This window comes from Terrapene carolina, unplaced genomic scaffold (genome assembly GCF_002925995.2).
Source record: "Terrapene carolina triunguis isolate 2854851 unplaced genomic scaffold, T_m_triunguis-2.0 Scaffold211, whole genome shotgun sequence".
Taxonomy (NCBI): Eukaryota; Metazoa; Chordata; order Testudines; family Emydidae; genus Terrapene; species Terrapene triunguis.
Window position 1 is genome coordinate 39,580,677 of NW_020664562.1, and position 16,407 is coordinate 39,597,083.

The 16,407-nt window shown below is 47.1% G+C and overlaps 1 protein-coding gene across 1 annotated transcript in view; it reads left to right on the forward strand.

Annotated features, from left to right (window-relative positions):
* Positions 1-694: 694 nt before the first annotated feature.
* LOC113407385 (KN motif and ankyrin repeat domain-containing protein 4-like) overlaps positions 695-16,407 on the forward strand; it is a 52,996-nt gene continuing 37,283 nt past the window's right edge. The window contains exon 1 of the mRNA XM_026655821.1: positions 695-751. The gene's annotated coding sequence lies outside the window, so the exon portion shown is untranslated. The remainder of the gene's footprint in view (positions 752-16,407) is intronic.

A 16,407-nucleotide genomic window follows, 5' to 3' on the forward strand; every position in this document is an offset into this window, starting at 1 on the left:
CATTACAAAGATTCAAATACAGTCATTCCACTGACCTCAACAGAATGACTTTAAACCAGTCTGAAAGCAGAATTTGGCTCCCTGAATCTAATCAAAAGGCGTGTGCTGCATTAGAACACTTGTGTAGACCTTAAAGACCTCAGAAAGTGCTGGAGTTCCTGCCCCCCCCCCCCCAGTATTTGGTAGAAATCAGACCATAGATTTCAGTCTTCTTGTTATTAATACATTTATAAACCATAAAGGGGGTTACAAGATTGATGGATGAGCAGCATAAGGCTTGGAGACGGCAAAGCACCAGGTAACTACTAGGTGTTAGGAGTCTAGTCATTATGCAGCGAATCCAATATTTTAAGCCCTTTCTTTTCTATTTTCTTTCATTGACACTGACACGCACTGAGATAAGCGAGAGGGTCGCATGAAATGCTGAAGCCGCCCTGAAATCCCGAGAGGCAAAGCAGTGGGAGAGCTTTCTACCAGCCAGAGGATTGTGGGCACTGTGCGGATCGGCCAGCTCTCCGTACAGCAAGGGAGGCTCAGAAAGTCCTGGCGAAGGCACCGAGCCTTGCCTCTGAAGCCAGGGCTGTCTCCGGGGGCATCCCCCCTCACTCAGCCCCGGGCAGTGGCAGCTGGAGGCGGGGAGCTGCAGCACACGCAGCCCAGTGCGGGGGGAAGGTGCTGCCAGCCCAGAGGCGGCCTGAGAGCAGCTGATGGATTCGGACGAGCCAGGCAGGAACTAAAGACACCTCCCAAGGTAAAGAAACTTCGCTCCTTTGTCAGCGCGGCGCTTCCCCCTCCGCTGCGTCCCGGCCGCCAGCTGTGGCGCCGCCTTTGTCTCCAGCACAATCTCTCCTGGAGTCCGGGGCTCGGACGGGGGGGGACAAAAGAGCCCAAGGGCTCCATCAGCATCTCTGCCCCTCCGGCCGGAGAGCGCCCGGGGACCTGATCGCCCTTCCCGGGACGGCCCAGCCCCAGAGCTGCAGTTTGGGGGCGAGATCAGGCACGGTTAGGATAATAGCAGCTGCCGAGCCGAGCCGAGCCGGGCCAAGCAGCCCCGTGCTTGACTAGGCAGTTAGACGCCAGCTGTTTGCTGCAGGCAGTTCTGCCATCTATTGTTACAGCGGCGGGGGGGGGGGGGGGGAGTAAATATCTGCCCCACCCCCACCACAGCTGGAAACAACAGCCGGCTGGGGCAGCCAGGAAAAGCGATTGCCGACAGCTGCAAGCCACAAGGCGCAGCTCTCCCTTTGAAATGGCCGGGAACTGGCTGGAGTCGGCTGGGCCGGGGGCTTTTGCTGAGCCAGGGTGGTTTGTTTCCCGGGGAGATTCTCCCTTTGTGACATCGGGTTACTCCTCGCCCTTGGACTGTCTAGTGCTTGTACTCCAAGGAAGCCAGGCTAGCTGGGGGAGACTCATCTTCTGAGCGGAACCGGCCAGGAACGTGAACTCTTACAAATACTTTGCTTATCATGCTCCATGTGAGAGTCATTCAGGCTGGGAAGGCCACAAAAACGAACCTATCAATAGCAGGGGGAGAGAAGAGAAGGAAAAACCCCGCTAAATGCCCCCCCTCCCCCGACTGTTTGTGACATTCATTGCAAGTTCTTGGGGCAGAGAATGGGCTTGATTTTCCACTCATCCTGGTTTTATCCCATTAGGTTCAGCGGAGTTACTCCCTCATTTACACAGCGAATCAAGCACTGTATAATACCATAGAATAGCAGTTCTCAACTGGGGGGGGCATAGCCCCCCATTTCAGGGGTGCCACAAGCCCTGAGGCCCAGCACCCACAGGGTACTAGCCAGGAGCCCTGAGCCCCAGTGCCCAGAGGGGCAGAAGCCCTGAGCTGCTAATGCCAGGAGCCCAGAGCCCCGCAGGGCTAAAACCTGGAGCTCCGAGCCCCTCTGCCCTGCAGGGCTAAAGCTGAGAGCCCTGAGCAGTGGTGTCCCGTGGGGCACAAACCCCAAACTCTGGCACCTGGTGCTGCAGAAGCCCCAAGTCCCCCAGTCTAATGGGGCTAAAGAAGCTCTGGACCTCCAGCCCCATGGAGAAGAAGCCCTCAGGCTCTCCCCCTCCTAAGATTGAAGCTCAGAGACTGGAGCCCCCCCTGCACCTGGATCCAGGAACCCTGTCTCTATGCCTCCTCCAGCACTGGAATGTTTATAGCATGTTGCGGGGCCCTCAGAAAGAAAAACATTGAGAACCCCTGGGGTAGAACATCCAGAACAGTATGAGCACTAAACAAATCAACACTAGTAACATTTGCAAAGAGTAAAGAAAACTACATAGATTATAAAAGTGCCATCTCAGGTTAAAACATATACTTTTAAAAGGGAAATATCTCCCCTGGCCTGTGTGCCCAGTAAAAATAGTTTAACATTTAATTTGTTTTTGATGTTTTTTCCTGATTCCTTTTTAAAATTTCATTCATCTTGGAAAAGGAAAATAGACTAGACATTTTCATTTTTGTTTCTAGTCAATTTCACTTTCAGGTTCTCATGCACCAGCACAGTGCTGCAGTGTTTGGGTTGCAAACAAATTAATGAAAAATATTGCTATTGCTATTTTCAAAATGACAAAACCTAGAAGTTTGGCTTAATTACCTGACAGTGTCAGGTCATTACACGGGGGCTCAGGTTCCCAGCTTTAGTCCTGCAGGGTGGTGGGGCTTGGAGCTTCTGCCCCATCAGGTGCTGGGGCTCAGGACTCCCAACTTTAGCCCTGCAGGGTATGTGTGGGGGGGCTTGACCTTTCTGCCCCGTGGGGTACTGGGGCTCATGGTATCTGCACAATTTAAGATTCCATCCCTAAACCTCTCTCATGGGTACTCAGGATGTAATACACCCCTACCCATCCTCATAGGTACTCAGAGTGTAACTTTACCCGGGCTCTACCTCTCCGTGGGCTCTGGACTTTAGTCTCGTGGGGCCTGGGGCTCCAGACTCCCAGCTTTGGGGCTCCAGGCTCCCAGCAGGGCACTGGAGCTCAGGATTTCAGCCCCACAGGGGTCTGGGGCTCCGGGCTCCCACCGTTATCCCCGCATGGTGCCGGAGTTCAGGGCTTCTGCTCCATGGGGCGCTGGGGCTCCTAGCTTCTGCCCTGCAGGGCACTGGGGCTTGGAGCTCACGGCTCATGGACCTACTTCTGTGTCACTATGCAATACTTATGCCCGGGGTGGTGGGTTTTTGTTTTGTTTTGTTTTTTTGTAGTAAAGTGAGAACAGTGCAATTTCTCTCATCACAAGATTTATTACATTTTCTCACTGGTAATAGGTCTCAAGTCGCAGCCCTGCCAGGAGCTGGTGAGCCCAGTGGTAAATTGCCTTCTTATAAACAAGACTTTCAATTTGTGACCTGTTACAGCACTAAGGCAAAATTTATACAGGTCTGATTGCCAAATTATACAATCTCACATACACTGGTGTAAACCTGCAGTACTCCACTGAAGTCACTTGAGTCACAAAGTGTAAACTGGTGTAAGTGAAATCAGATTCAGTCCCTCGTACTGTAGTGGATATCATTCAGTGCCACTGTAACCCATGCCTGTTTGGTGTGGTGTTCTGTCCCCCTCTAGAGGCACTTAGACCCAGGGCCGCCCAGAGGGGGGGGGGCAAGTGGGGCAATTTGCCCCAGGCTCCTGGCCCCGGAGGGGCCCCCACGAGAATATAGTATTCTATAATATTGCAACTTTTTTTTATGGAAGGGGCCCCTGAAATTGCTTTGCCCCCAGGCCCCCTGAATCCTCTGGGCAGCCCTGCTTAGACCATCTAGAGATTCAGAGGGTAGCCATGTTAGTCTGTATCCACAAAAACAACGAGGAGTCCGGTGGCACCTAAAGACTAACAGATTTATTTGGGCATAAGCTTTTGTGAGTAAAAAAACCACTTCTTAAAATGCATGGAGTGAAAATTACATAAATATTTATGCCTGCATCTCCTCATTGTTTTTATCTAGAGATTGATGTGTCTGCTATAGCCTTGGCTAATAGGCAGGTAGTTTTTAGCTCATGAAATTCAGGCTGATGCATTTAGCTCCAAAGATCTCAGGTTCAATGCTGCCCCCTGACAACTGAGGTCTGTCAGCGATACCCCATCTCTCTGCCAGGCCAATTGGTAGTTATAGTGGTATCTGGACATTAGAAATAAAATGTACAAACAGTGTTGCAACACCAGAGCAGACCGCTGTTTGATCCATTCTGTTGTGATGCCTCCAGAAATAGGGAATACATGCTGTATTAGAAGAAGGTGGAAGTGCTCGCAGTAGAGATCAGGTGTTGTAATATAGATACTCTGACTACATGGGACTTGATTCACCTCCACAAAAGGAATTGGGGGGCAGGGGACCTTGGGCTTGTAAGCTTTTCAGAGCACGCATTTTCTTTTACTACATAGTGCCTAGCACAATGGAACCCTGATCTCAGTTAGGGTTTCTAGGCCCCACTATAATAAAAATAAATAATAGAGCCCGTATGTTGCAAAATTATTCCATTTTGCTCTGTGATCCTTCCTTCAATAAAGTCAGCAAACATACACCGCCAGATTTAAAAAAAAAAAACAGCATCACACTGGGAACTGCTGAGTGCTCATATGGAAGTCAAGCACTTTTAAAATTTGGTCCACGAGTGGGTACTTAAAATATGGCCCATAGAGTCTAATGCTAGTATGTACATTTGAGGACAGAAATATAATATAACAGACTCTGCTTTCCCAGAAATGGTTACATCTGACTGATGGGTCGTTTGATCCCTGCATATTGTTTAATTTACAAAATACACCGGGATCCTACAAAATGCATGATGTTATATTAATAAAGCTCATTCACTCAATCTTTACCACTAAGCTACTAGTTCAGGTCATGCTCCTGGAACAAGCCCACCAAATATTTTTCAAGTAACATTTTATTTCAAAGCATTATGGCCAAATCCATGTTTGCTAGGACTGCAGGGAAGGCTTTGGAAAATCACCAGGGATGAATTTGGCCTGACAAGTTCCAAGTGGACATTTTGTGTTAATGTTTTTTCCCCACTGAGCGCACCATATGACAGCATAGTTGCTATGACACTTCATTGTTCTTGAACAGCATGATACAGATTTCAGCAAATACTGTATAACTTTTAAACTCTCAGTTAAACATGGCAGCTGATATCTTTAACCTAGACTGTGAACTTGTCCACATTTTGGGTACATGATGGAGAAGTGCAATCAGTTCTGTACTGGACTGAATGCAGTTAATGAATCAGAAAAGTGTGCACATCTTCTGAAAAGGCAATCTGTAAACTGCAGTGTAAAGTGAATGTTGCACATATTTCTGAATGACTTAGGCCATTAATCAGTGTAATAATGTGCAAGACCAACTAGAGTCCGTGAGCCTCATTCTGATCTGACACCAATTTTAAACCACTGTAATTCCATTGGCTTCAATGGAGGTTCTTCTGATTTACACCACTATGAGAGCAGAATCAGGTTCAAAAATTGCCATAGATGAACGACAAGGTGCGTGCTGATGATCTCCTTATAAAAAGGACAAAGTCTACATTCCATGAAAGCACCAGAAGCCATTTCCTTAGCCAGTGGAATGTCAGGCCATACAACACATGACTGAGATGTCCTTGGACATACGCTACAAGCCCAGCTGTGCAATAATAAAAATACCAGTACAAGGAGAAAAAAATAACTTTGCCCATTTTAAATACACTAAATACGTTGCTTTTTATTTTATCAACTTTGAATGTAAGACTGCAAGGTGGCTTTGGGGATGGAAGTCTGCCAAATCCTAGTCCCTTGGATGTCAACGAGAGCTTTGCCATCAGCTCAGCAAGTTCAGGACTCGTCCCTGTAGTGACCGCCCTGCTTTTGTATCTGTCAGCCCAAAGAGATGGTAAAGGGGCAAAAATGGAAGTAAGAAATAATTGTGACACGCCTCTGGTAAATAGGGGATTTATTTTGGGGGAAAAAATCTCATTTTGTAAAATTGGCAGAATCCATAAACTTTTCAAAACCCTAGGAATCAGTGCCAAATGGCTCATTGCAGAAATGCTGCTATATAGTCATGGGGAGGCAGGTAGCCCTGTGGGCTGGCACTGTTAGCCTTTATACAGAAGTCACTATTTAGTTGTTGATATACAGTGTGGGCATGTCTACACTTACCTCCGGAGTGATCGATCCAGCGGGGGTCGATTTATCATGTCTAGTGAAGACGCGATAAATCGACTGCCGATCGCTCTCCCGTCAACTCCAGTACTCCACCGGAGCGAGAAGTGTAGGTGGAGTCGACGGGGGAATATCAGCAGTCGACCTACCACAGTGAAGACACCGTGGTAAGTAGATCGAAGTACGTCGACTTCAGCTACGTTATTCACGTAGCTGAAGTTGCATAACTTAGATCGATTCCCCCCCAAGTGTAGACCAGGCCTAAGACTTAGAACAAACACTGTATAAACATTAGCTAATGAATCTTCGCAATATCCCTGGGAAGCACAATAGGGAAGTACTCTCAGCCACCTCTTAGATAGGGAAACTGAAGCAGAGTAGTTAGGTGAGTTGCCCACAGCCAAACAGGCAGTCAGTGTCAGGGCTAGTATTAGAATTCCTGGCTCTTATGCCTGTCCTGAGATAACTTTTCAGACTACACTTGTTATATGCTTATCAATCCTAGATTCCTTTCCGTAGCTAGATGTAATTTTTCTAAAGCTCAACATCTGTGTTGTAAGCAGAAGGATCTGACATTTCTGTCACAATTTCTCATGGGTTTACATAACTCAACTTGTTACGCAAGTCCCATCAAAACACAAAAAGCCTGAATTGTGATGCCTCTTATTTGCTTGTCTGGCCCATTTGATGTCTCAGCTAACAGGTGAAAACATGCATCTGCTCTTATTCTCCATCTGATTCAGCTCCCTTTTCCCTGAACTGTATGGCAGAGTGGATGGGTGCAAGTAGTAAAACCTCCTGTATGGTCAGTAATTTGTGAGAACTCAGTGCTGCAGAGTCATTCTTGCCTTCTTCGCTGCAGGAGGAAGAAAGGGTAGTGAGCCTTTCAGGATGCTCAGAGGTTGTATTATAAAACTACACTACCACTACAAAAAATAAAGCTTAAAGCAAAAGTGTCCACCTGGTACCTTAAAAAGAGCTACAATTCCCCTCCAGGATGCGGGTCACAACTGAGTTAAAATCCCAGCAGGAAGGTGAGCACCCATCATTCACTAAGCTAGGATAGTTGTGAGCATGGCTGACTAGAGAAGTTTGCACACCTCCTTGCCAGTCTTAGGCCTGGTCTACACTAACCCCCCAAGTCAAAGTAAGGTACGCAACTTCAGCTACGTGAATAACGTAGCTGAAGTCGACATACCTTACTTCGAACTTACCGCGGTTCAGACGCGGTCCACACGCGGCAGGCAGGCTCCCCATCGACTCCGCGGTACTCCTCTCGCCGAGCTGGAGTACCGCAGTCGACGGCGAGCACTTCCTGGTTCGACTTATCGCGTCCAGACCAGACGCGATAAGTCGAACCCAGAACTTCGATCCCCAGCCGCCAAACTAGCGGCTGGGTGTAGACCAGCCCTTATTCTTGTGAGCAGTCAGAGGCCTGCCTGCTTGTGGCTAAATCCTGCTCTCAGTTACACTGGTGAAAAAGCTGGAGTAAATGAAGTTACACCTGCTTTACAATGGTGTAACAGAGCAGAACCTGAGCTTTGCAGAGCAGGATTCCTGCCACTTTCACCCTGCTGCCTACTCACAACTGAGGAGCTGCCCTTATTTCTAAAACCTTCTCGCATTAAATTACCTGTTGTGTGTGTCTCCATGATTCTAACGTTATCACATATCACAATTTGGGAAAAACATTAGATGTAACTGAGCCTGGAGTTAGGTCCTAGGTTTTTACAGGGCTATGAAAATAGTTAGGTTCCATCTACACAGACAAGACCAAACAGATCCATCAGAGCTGGGAGAATGATCACATTCTAACACAGACCTCCAACATTGCAAAATTTGCTATGTGTGCAAGCTTTTATATAGGCAAGTGGTATGGACTGTGAGCAGAGGGTTTACACAGTGAGCCAAGTCCTGTTCTTTTCACCTCATGCAACTGTGGAATAAAGTGGAACACATTGGATATTGCACGTCGATGGAGGTTCAAAAGCCCCCCAAAATTTGGTTGTTCTGCACAAAAGGATCCTTTATAATCATTAGCTGTGGTGATGGGCACTGCTAATGGCCAGTGAGCTGGGAACCCTTATTTAATCACAGAGTATGTCTACATTACAGAGGCTATACCAGCAGAGCCCCGTAATGTAGACAGAGCCTATGCAGACAGAAGGGGTTTTTCTGTAGATGCAGAAACATCACATCCTCGAACGACATTAGCTACCCTGATGGAAGCACTCTTCTGTCGACACAGCTGCACCTACTCTGGGGGTTATTTCGGCGTAGCTATGCAGATATGACTTTCAAGTGCAGACCAGCCCACAGGAAGAATGAAGGGGCTGTTCCCTGAGGGTCTGAGCACAGTACCTTGCTGTCTCTCCCTCACGCCCAACTGCTGAGGATGTCCAAGGGCAGATCTACACTGAAAAGTCTGACGTAGCTACACTGATATGATCCCCAGCGTAGATGCAGCTATATCAATAGAAGAGTGCTTTGTTCTGGGATGCAGTGGTACTATGCCAATAGAAAACCCCCCTCTGTCAGTGCAGGCTGCATCTACACTCTTGCTATGCCAGCGTAGCTGTGCCAACATAGAGTTTCCTTAGTGTAGACAGACCCGCAAGCTATTAAAGGTCAGAGAGCTGGAGGGAACTGAAATGAGCATTAACTCCTGTGGCAGACGGGAGAAGGCAGGGGTGATAGGGTTGTTAAAAAAGTAAAAGAAATAGCGGTCCAGGGAATCATCAAAAGGGCTTCACTCCACCCATGCAGCTTAGCGAAGAGCGTACATCTTCCTAGTTTCTGCCTGTCTTCTACCTGCAATTAATCCTTGGGCCTCTTTTGCCAGGGGGTAGTATAAGTAGTTCTTGGTGTCCCAAGTGCCTCCCTCCGCCTCTTCTCTTCCCATTGCCTGGGCTCCCTGTCCTCCAAAGTCTCTCTGCAGCAAGCTTGCCCCCCAAGCGAAGGTGTGGGCTATCTGTCAAGTTCCATGCCCAGAGCTGGGGCACACAGGAGGGTCTGTGTGAGAATCACACCAGCTCCCTGACCACTGCTACTGCCTGAGAAAAAAAAACTTAGTTGCCCTATACCCAGCAAATGAGACAGCAGAGAGAGAGCAGGTGAGACACAGAGTGGGAGATTTTCAAAGGCTCAGAGGGGAGTTAGGTGTCCAGCATCCACTGGGTGTCTGTTGTTTCTTAAGAAATTAGACACTGCTCCAAGACTTCTTTCCATCCCTCAAGGTGGGCCATCAGGCTCTTTCCAAATCAACTCAGGCAAAAGTGGCTCTCCCTTCAGGGTGTATCTTAGATTCACCTCCTTCCTGTTTAACAGCAGCTACAGACTCCATTCCACCACAAACTCCAGCACAACCCCTGATCCTGTGTTCTTACCTGAGCATGGAAACCTCCTCAGAAAGGCCTCGGAGCATTAAGGTCTGGCCAAGTTGCAGACAACCTTGTGTACTTGGAGAAGCCACCAACTTGGTTTCTTTGCAGTGGGTGTGTCAATGATGATGGTGGTGGTTGTACTGAGATGGTGCTAGGCCCAGTCTCCAAAGCCTGCATGATGAGGATCTTTGTTCCAGCATGTACAGTAACTAGAAAAACAGAGGCAAGCAGTCAGAAGAGATGAAGAATAACCTGGCGCTTCTAGCTTCATTGTATTGCCATGTCTGAATGTTCAAAAACCATGAGTCAGGCTTCCAAAAACTCATGAGATTGGCTTAATAATAATGAAATATTAGCATTAGGTTATTTTTATTTGCCTTCTGGTTTTGAAGTATTTAGGTTCACATGTTCAAACTTTTTTCTGCAACCATGAGATTCATATAGTCACATGAAGCCAGGAGCTGGGACTTTAAGGAACACACCACATATTGCCCGATTCAATAAAAATTACAAGAATTGCCAACCCTGCTTTTATAACACTACCTGATTCATGGCCAGAAGAGATTAGCGGTCACTTGTCAAAGAGGTTTTAGAGGAAGAGTCTGAATGATTTTTTCTTACCCTGGCAAGTCATAAAAGGGAAGTCTCTAGATAGGATGTGTCTTGCCTTGAACTTGTCTTTTTAATGGAAATGTTGACAGAGCATTAACTATATTTAACAAACAGCAATAAGCAGTTTTAGTAAAATTAATATCTGCATAACTTTTACTGCCATCTCATTAAATGGCTATTTAAACACTTAAAGACTCCTTGAGAGTTTGACACATTATTTTGAAAACAATTCCTTTAATTGATTAAGTAATTTTGGGGTAGTTACTCAGCAGCCAGATTTGTCTGAGTTAAATTTGCCAAGTCATTATCTCTTGTCAGGGCCGGCGCTTCCATTTAGGCGACCTAGGCGGTCACCTAGGGCAGCAGGATTTGGGAGGAGGCGGCATTTTGGCGGCAATTCTGCGGCGGATCCTTCACTCGCTCCGGGATCCGCCACCGAAGTGCCCCGAAGACCGGGAGCGCAGAAGGACCCCCCCCCCGCCGCAGAATTGCCAACGACGACTGGGAGCGCGGAAGGACCCCCGCCTAGGGCGCCACAAACCCTGGCGCCGCTCCTGTCTCTTGTGCATACACCTACTGAAGCCACATTTATTGGGGTCTAATAGTCATCTGGTGTTCAACACAGTTGGCTACTAATCTAATGGTTCTGCGAGTCCTTGACTCTAGGTCCTTTAGTCTGCCGGAGCTGCACTTGACTGAGGATCTCAAGGAGCCTTTACTGCCACATTTGTTCTCTCCAATTCTTGAGGCTCCTAGGACAGTTCAGATGCCTGAGTGAGACAGACGAACCTCAGGGAAGCCTCAAGCGATGAAGCTGTGTCCTCTTGCACCAGGGCTGAATTTGGCCTATTTGGACAAGTAGCCCACTTTCCCTGACTGTGCGGGTATGTTCCCTGCTTAGGGTGACCAAATGTCCCGATTTTATAGGGAGAGTCCTGATTTTTGGGTCTTTTTCTTATATAGGCTCCTATTACCCCCCCCACACACCCCCTGTCCCGATTTTTCACACTTGCTGTCTGGTCACCCTATCCCTGCTGTACATTCCCTAATACAGTCAGCCTAATTTTAAACATGGCAATGAAGTGGAATGAAGATTAATCAATGGACTAACTGAGCTCACTGTCAGAAAGCTCAGCCTAATGTTTCCCTTTCTTAATTTCATTCCATCACTCTTGGTTATACCTTTATAATGAACTCCCAGATCTCCCTGGAGTTCACACCCTTCAAATATTAATTAGATCATTTCTTTCAATGTCTAAAGGATGTTACATAGCAGGTGCCCCCATCCCATGGTCTGGCACTGGTGGTGAGAGGAGCTTACAATGTCAATATTGCAGAGTGATTAATGTGATGTATTGAAAACGGTGTTAAAGTTACAAGCTATCACTTTAAGCTGGCAGGTGTTTCCTGGCCCTGCTTGTGTGCTAGGGGGCTCTGTAGGGAAGCATGCAGGCTGAGTATTCAGGAGCAGTCAACCTGCAAAAAGCCATCCTAGAGCAAGGTAGGTTGAGCTGTGGCTCACTGCCTTAGGGAGCAGCCTGCTTTGTCTCTCCGTTTTTGGCTCTTGTGTATTAGGTTCTGGATTTTACAAACTAAAGCAGTGTTACGTTGCAATCTTCCAGAACAAGTATTTTATGTTTATCTAACTTCTGTGTTTATGCCATGAACACAATAAATAGTGAACCGCTCATCTGTAAACACCCACCCTACCCCCACGCTTCAGATAAAACATATCCCCAGACAGCCTGTCCCTAGGGTATGGCCACACGGCAATTAAAAACCCACAGCTGGCCCATGCTGCTCACGCCACAGGGCTATTTAACTGCAGTGTAGATGTTTGGGCTCAGTCTGCAGCCTGGTCTCAGCCTGAGCCCAAACGTATATGCTACAATTAAACAGCCCCGGAGCCTGAGCCCTGCGAGCCCAAGTCAGCTGGCACTGGCCAGCCCCGGGTTTTTAATGGCAGCGTAGACATACCCTGAGTGCTCGGGAGAAAAAGATGAGCTCATAGTATGTATAGAAAGTTAACAAGGCGCTAGTGCACTAAGGGGGCAAGGGAATGACAGTTGAGGGGCCTTCAGTCAGAAGCTCCCACCCATTCGTAACTAGGGAAGTCCAGCTCAGACCTTTTCACTGGTTGCAACTGTGGATATGTGGCTCATAGAGAGAGGGGCAGTATCTGATGTAATCAGATCCCAAACCCTTTCAAGATTAAATTCACAGGCAACCAGCAACTCCTAAAGCACTGATGCCCTCGCCCTCATTGTGAAAGCCCACTGACTTAGGCTGAAATTCACTCCGTGCAGAGGTCTAGCACAAGGAATATGTACCAATTCAATCCTTAAAATTGGGCGTGACTTAACCAGTGCATAGCTCTTGGGCTGGTCCCCTGCACAGGGGTGAATTTCAGCCTAAGTGAGGGGCTACATTATGTACCAGCTTCAGTTTCCAAGCAGTTTCAAGACTTTATCCCCTCTGTCATATCTAGACATATTTAACTCTTTATTTTTTTTCTTGAAAGCCATTCCTGCCAGCCACACAAGTACTTTTGTCATTCTTCCAATTGGCCACTGTCTTTCTGATAGTGAGTTTCTGCCTCCCTCTGAATGTGCGCTTTGGATTAACATTACCCAGCTTGCATGTTCTCAAATTGAATCTCATTTGTTATTCTCTGTCTACATTTCTCATCTCCCTATGGGCTTGATCCAAAGCCCACTGAAGTCTACAGGAAACTTTCCACTGACTTCAATGGACTTTGGCTCATGTCCTGTATTCTCTTTTTCCACTGGTGTTTGCAGCTCCTTCCAATTTAGTATCATCTGCAAGTTCCATTAATGTGCAGTTTGTACCCTATAATATTAGTGAAGACATTAAGTAAAAGTGACCTAACACAGATTCCCCTGTGGTTCTGCAGTAGATATCACCTCCTAAGATGATATTTTGCTATCTAGCATTAATTACCCTTTGTTATGGCTCCTTCTTTCTCAGTCACAGTGTTCATATCCAAGTTGATTTGACACAATTTTGAGAGTAAGCTTCCATGAGGCATTGTATCAAATATAACTAAAATTTAAATATACTGCATCTACTGCTCAACCTCCATCCACTAATTTTGTGATTTTTTCTTTTAAAAAACTAGTTAAGTTTGCTCCCCAAGATCTATATATCTATTTGACGTCAAGAAAATGATGTATACAATAGGTTAACACAGGGGGAGTATATCATACCATCACTCTTTGCTTAAAGCCAGACTGCAAAGGTTTTCCTTGTTATCTACTATAACTATAGACCAGTAACATGCTCTTAAAATGAGAAGAAAAAGCATTCTAAATGGATCAGCATAATAATATTTGCACTTACATAGCACCTTTCATGCAAGGATCTCAAAGCACTTTACAAACATCAATCCATCCTCAAAACATCCTTATGGAGGAAACATTGTTATAGCCACTTTGCAGATGGCTAAACAGAGGCACAGAGAAAAGAGGGGCCTGATTTTCATTGGGACTGAGCACCAGAGTTCCCATTGTTGAAAATCTGGCTGGAAGTGATTTGTCCAAGGTCTTGGCAAGTTAGTAAAGCCATTGGGAATTGAACCAAGGAATTCCGAGTTCTACTCCCTTCCTCTAACCTGTGGACAACATTGTCTCACTAAGTACCCAGAGAAGGAAGATGGTGTAATGTACTTGATTCTCATTGCAAATGTTTTTATTCTGTACATGCACTTAGAGAAGAGGACCTTTGCTTTCCTGCACGCCACAGAGCGCCAATGTTATGCTGCTGCAATTTTAAAAGGGAGAATCTGCCTCTGGACCTCCCTGAAGTTACCTCATTCTTTTAGGAAGCTAATCTCCCCAGACCTTCTTGCAGCGAAAGTTGTGCTGTGTATCGTATTAGTTGGGCCCAGATATGGCTGACACAAACACATGCTTAATCTACTACCCCGAGTAATCCCATTGATTTCAATAGGGCTATACATGGTAGTAAAGACACATTTATGAGTATTTGCAAGATCAGGGCCTTAGATTGTTGTAAGCTTCTTGGACTAGGGGATCCCCTCATCTCACCTGTTTTGTAAAGTGCTGTGTAATAATAATGACGGTGACGACTTACTGATAGGTGAACCAGGAGAGATTTTCCAGTCTTTAAGTCTCACTTCATCAAAAAATCCTGCCACACAAGCCACATATGTTTTAACCAGGCCATTTTCTACTTAATCACACTAAAATTTCAAGCCTTTTCTTCTCTCTCTCTCTACCTGTTCTTGCCCATTCCCAGACTGCATGTTGTTTTATATTTTGGATCATCTGAGCCCATCACTACATAGCTGACTTCTCTCTTGCTCTGCTGCACCTAACAGATTGAAAACACATTATTTTTCTTCCTGTGTATCCAAACAGAATTGAAAATACGTGTAACAAATATTCCCTGTGAGGCCATATTTGTTCATGGTATGTCCACTTGTAACAATAGCTCTGCTGGGCTATTGTGTAATCAAGCAGACCGCCTGGATAGAGCAGATTTTTGGTAACACTTTAAACAGCAAGGGCTAGATTCCCTGTAGATATTTGGCACAGAGGTGTGCAAATTACATCTCCCTGTGTCAGCCCGGCCCTCTCTTCCCCTAGGGGAAATTCACTATGAGGGAGAACAGTTGGTGTTGCCACTCCTTGCTCTCCATTAAGCAGGCAGGTTTAACTTACTGATGGGGCTCCTTTGGAGGACTTCCAGTGGGTGTGTTGAATCAGCATAACTCCTGACCACTCCTTTCTCCAGCCATTTCCTGGGCCCCCTAGGATTCCTTGGCAAAGGAAAGGTTGCAGTGGCTTTCTGCCACCACAAATTCCCTCCCCCCCCCCCCCGCCCCGACCTTTCATTGCCATCCCCTGCCACTGAATCCAGCTGTAAAGGTCCCATCACTTACTTCAAAGCCTTGAAATATTTGATTTTGCCGCTTTCTTTTCCCTTCTCCAATATGGGGTAGGAAAAGCTAAGAACTGTGGGCTTAACCCAACAAGCTGTGCAAGCTCACTAACACAAAAGAGAGCATTCAGGACTGAGAATTAAATTTGCTCCGGTGCCACCTTAACCCATGTAGCTGCCACATATATGGACAGATGATCTAAGATCTTCTAGTGCTCCATAGCACTGTTTGGGATAAATCTGCAGAACAGCTCACTGGATAATTTCTCCCATCTATCTATCCTGTCAGTGTCTCTCTTTAACATCAGCTATTTATATCTCATGCCGCCACAGTCTCCCTATGCAGACATATTCATGGCCAATACAAGAAAAATCCTCACTTCCCCTTAGCGTTTGCATTACTATGCATCCCTAATAACCAGCACTCTTCATCAAAGCACTGTCTCCTGAAGATAGGAGCAGGGCCGGCTCCAGGCACCAGCCGACCAAGCCCATGCTTGGGGCGGCACCTGGAGGGGGGCGGCGCTCCGGCCAGCCGGGGAGAGCGGGGCCGCGGCCGGGCTCTCCGCCCTCCTCCCGGCGCTCCGGCCGGCCGGGAGAGCGGGGCCGCGGCCGGGCTCTCCGCCCTCCCCCCGGCGCTCCGGCCGGCCGGGGAGAGCGGGGCCGCGGCCGGGCTCGCCGCCCTCCCCAGTCTGACATTATACTTGGAATTAATTATTTATATAAACATATAGTATAGAAAATATACCATATATAAAGGGCAAATGCATGACTATATACAGAACAGTTATGGAAGAGTATGACTCGCCTCTAGAGCACTCCCTTGTGGCCAGGCCCGAGCCCAGAGTTGCAGGGCCTTCCCCTCAGTTGCCACCACCAAAAGGCCATTTAGGCCTGCTGGTGATCCACCTCTTCTTGGGACTCAGCCCTCCAGCCAGTACATGTATACTCCTGGCCCTTCCTGGTTAACAAAGAGTCCAAACAATAACCCACCAACCTCATGTTGGGCCTTTGGCCCTTACTCCGTGTATCAGAGGATTTCAATAATCCTTACCCCTGGTGACAGGGGAATTTCTACACCACCTTCACCAGCAGGCCAATAAGGAGCTCAGGCCCTCTCTCTCCTCTGGGATCTGGTCCAGGGCCCCTTTAATAAAAGGCCAAGGCCTGTGTACACAGACTCCCTGGCTGCCTCCCTGGACTACTTCCTACCTTGCCCTATCTTAGGCCTTTCCCACAGCCACTTCCTGGGCATACCATGTACCAGCATCACATTCTCAAGGCCTTTTCTCCAGGCTCCTGCAGAGCTTCTTAGTACTTTCTATCATCCAGCTAGCTCTGCTG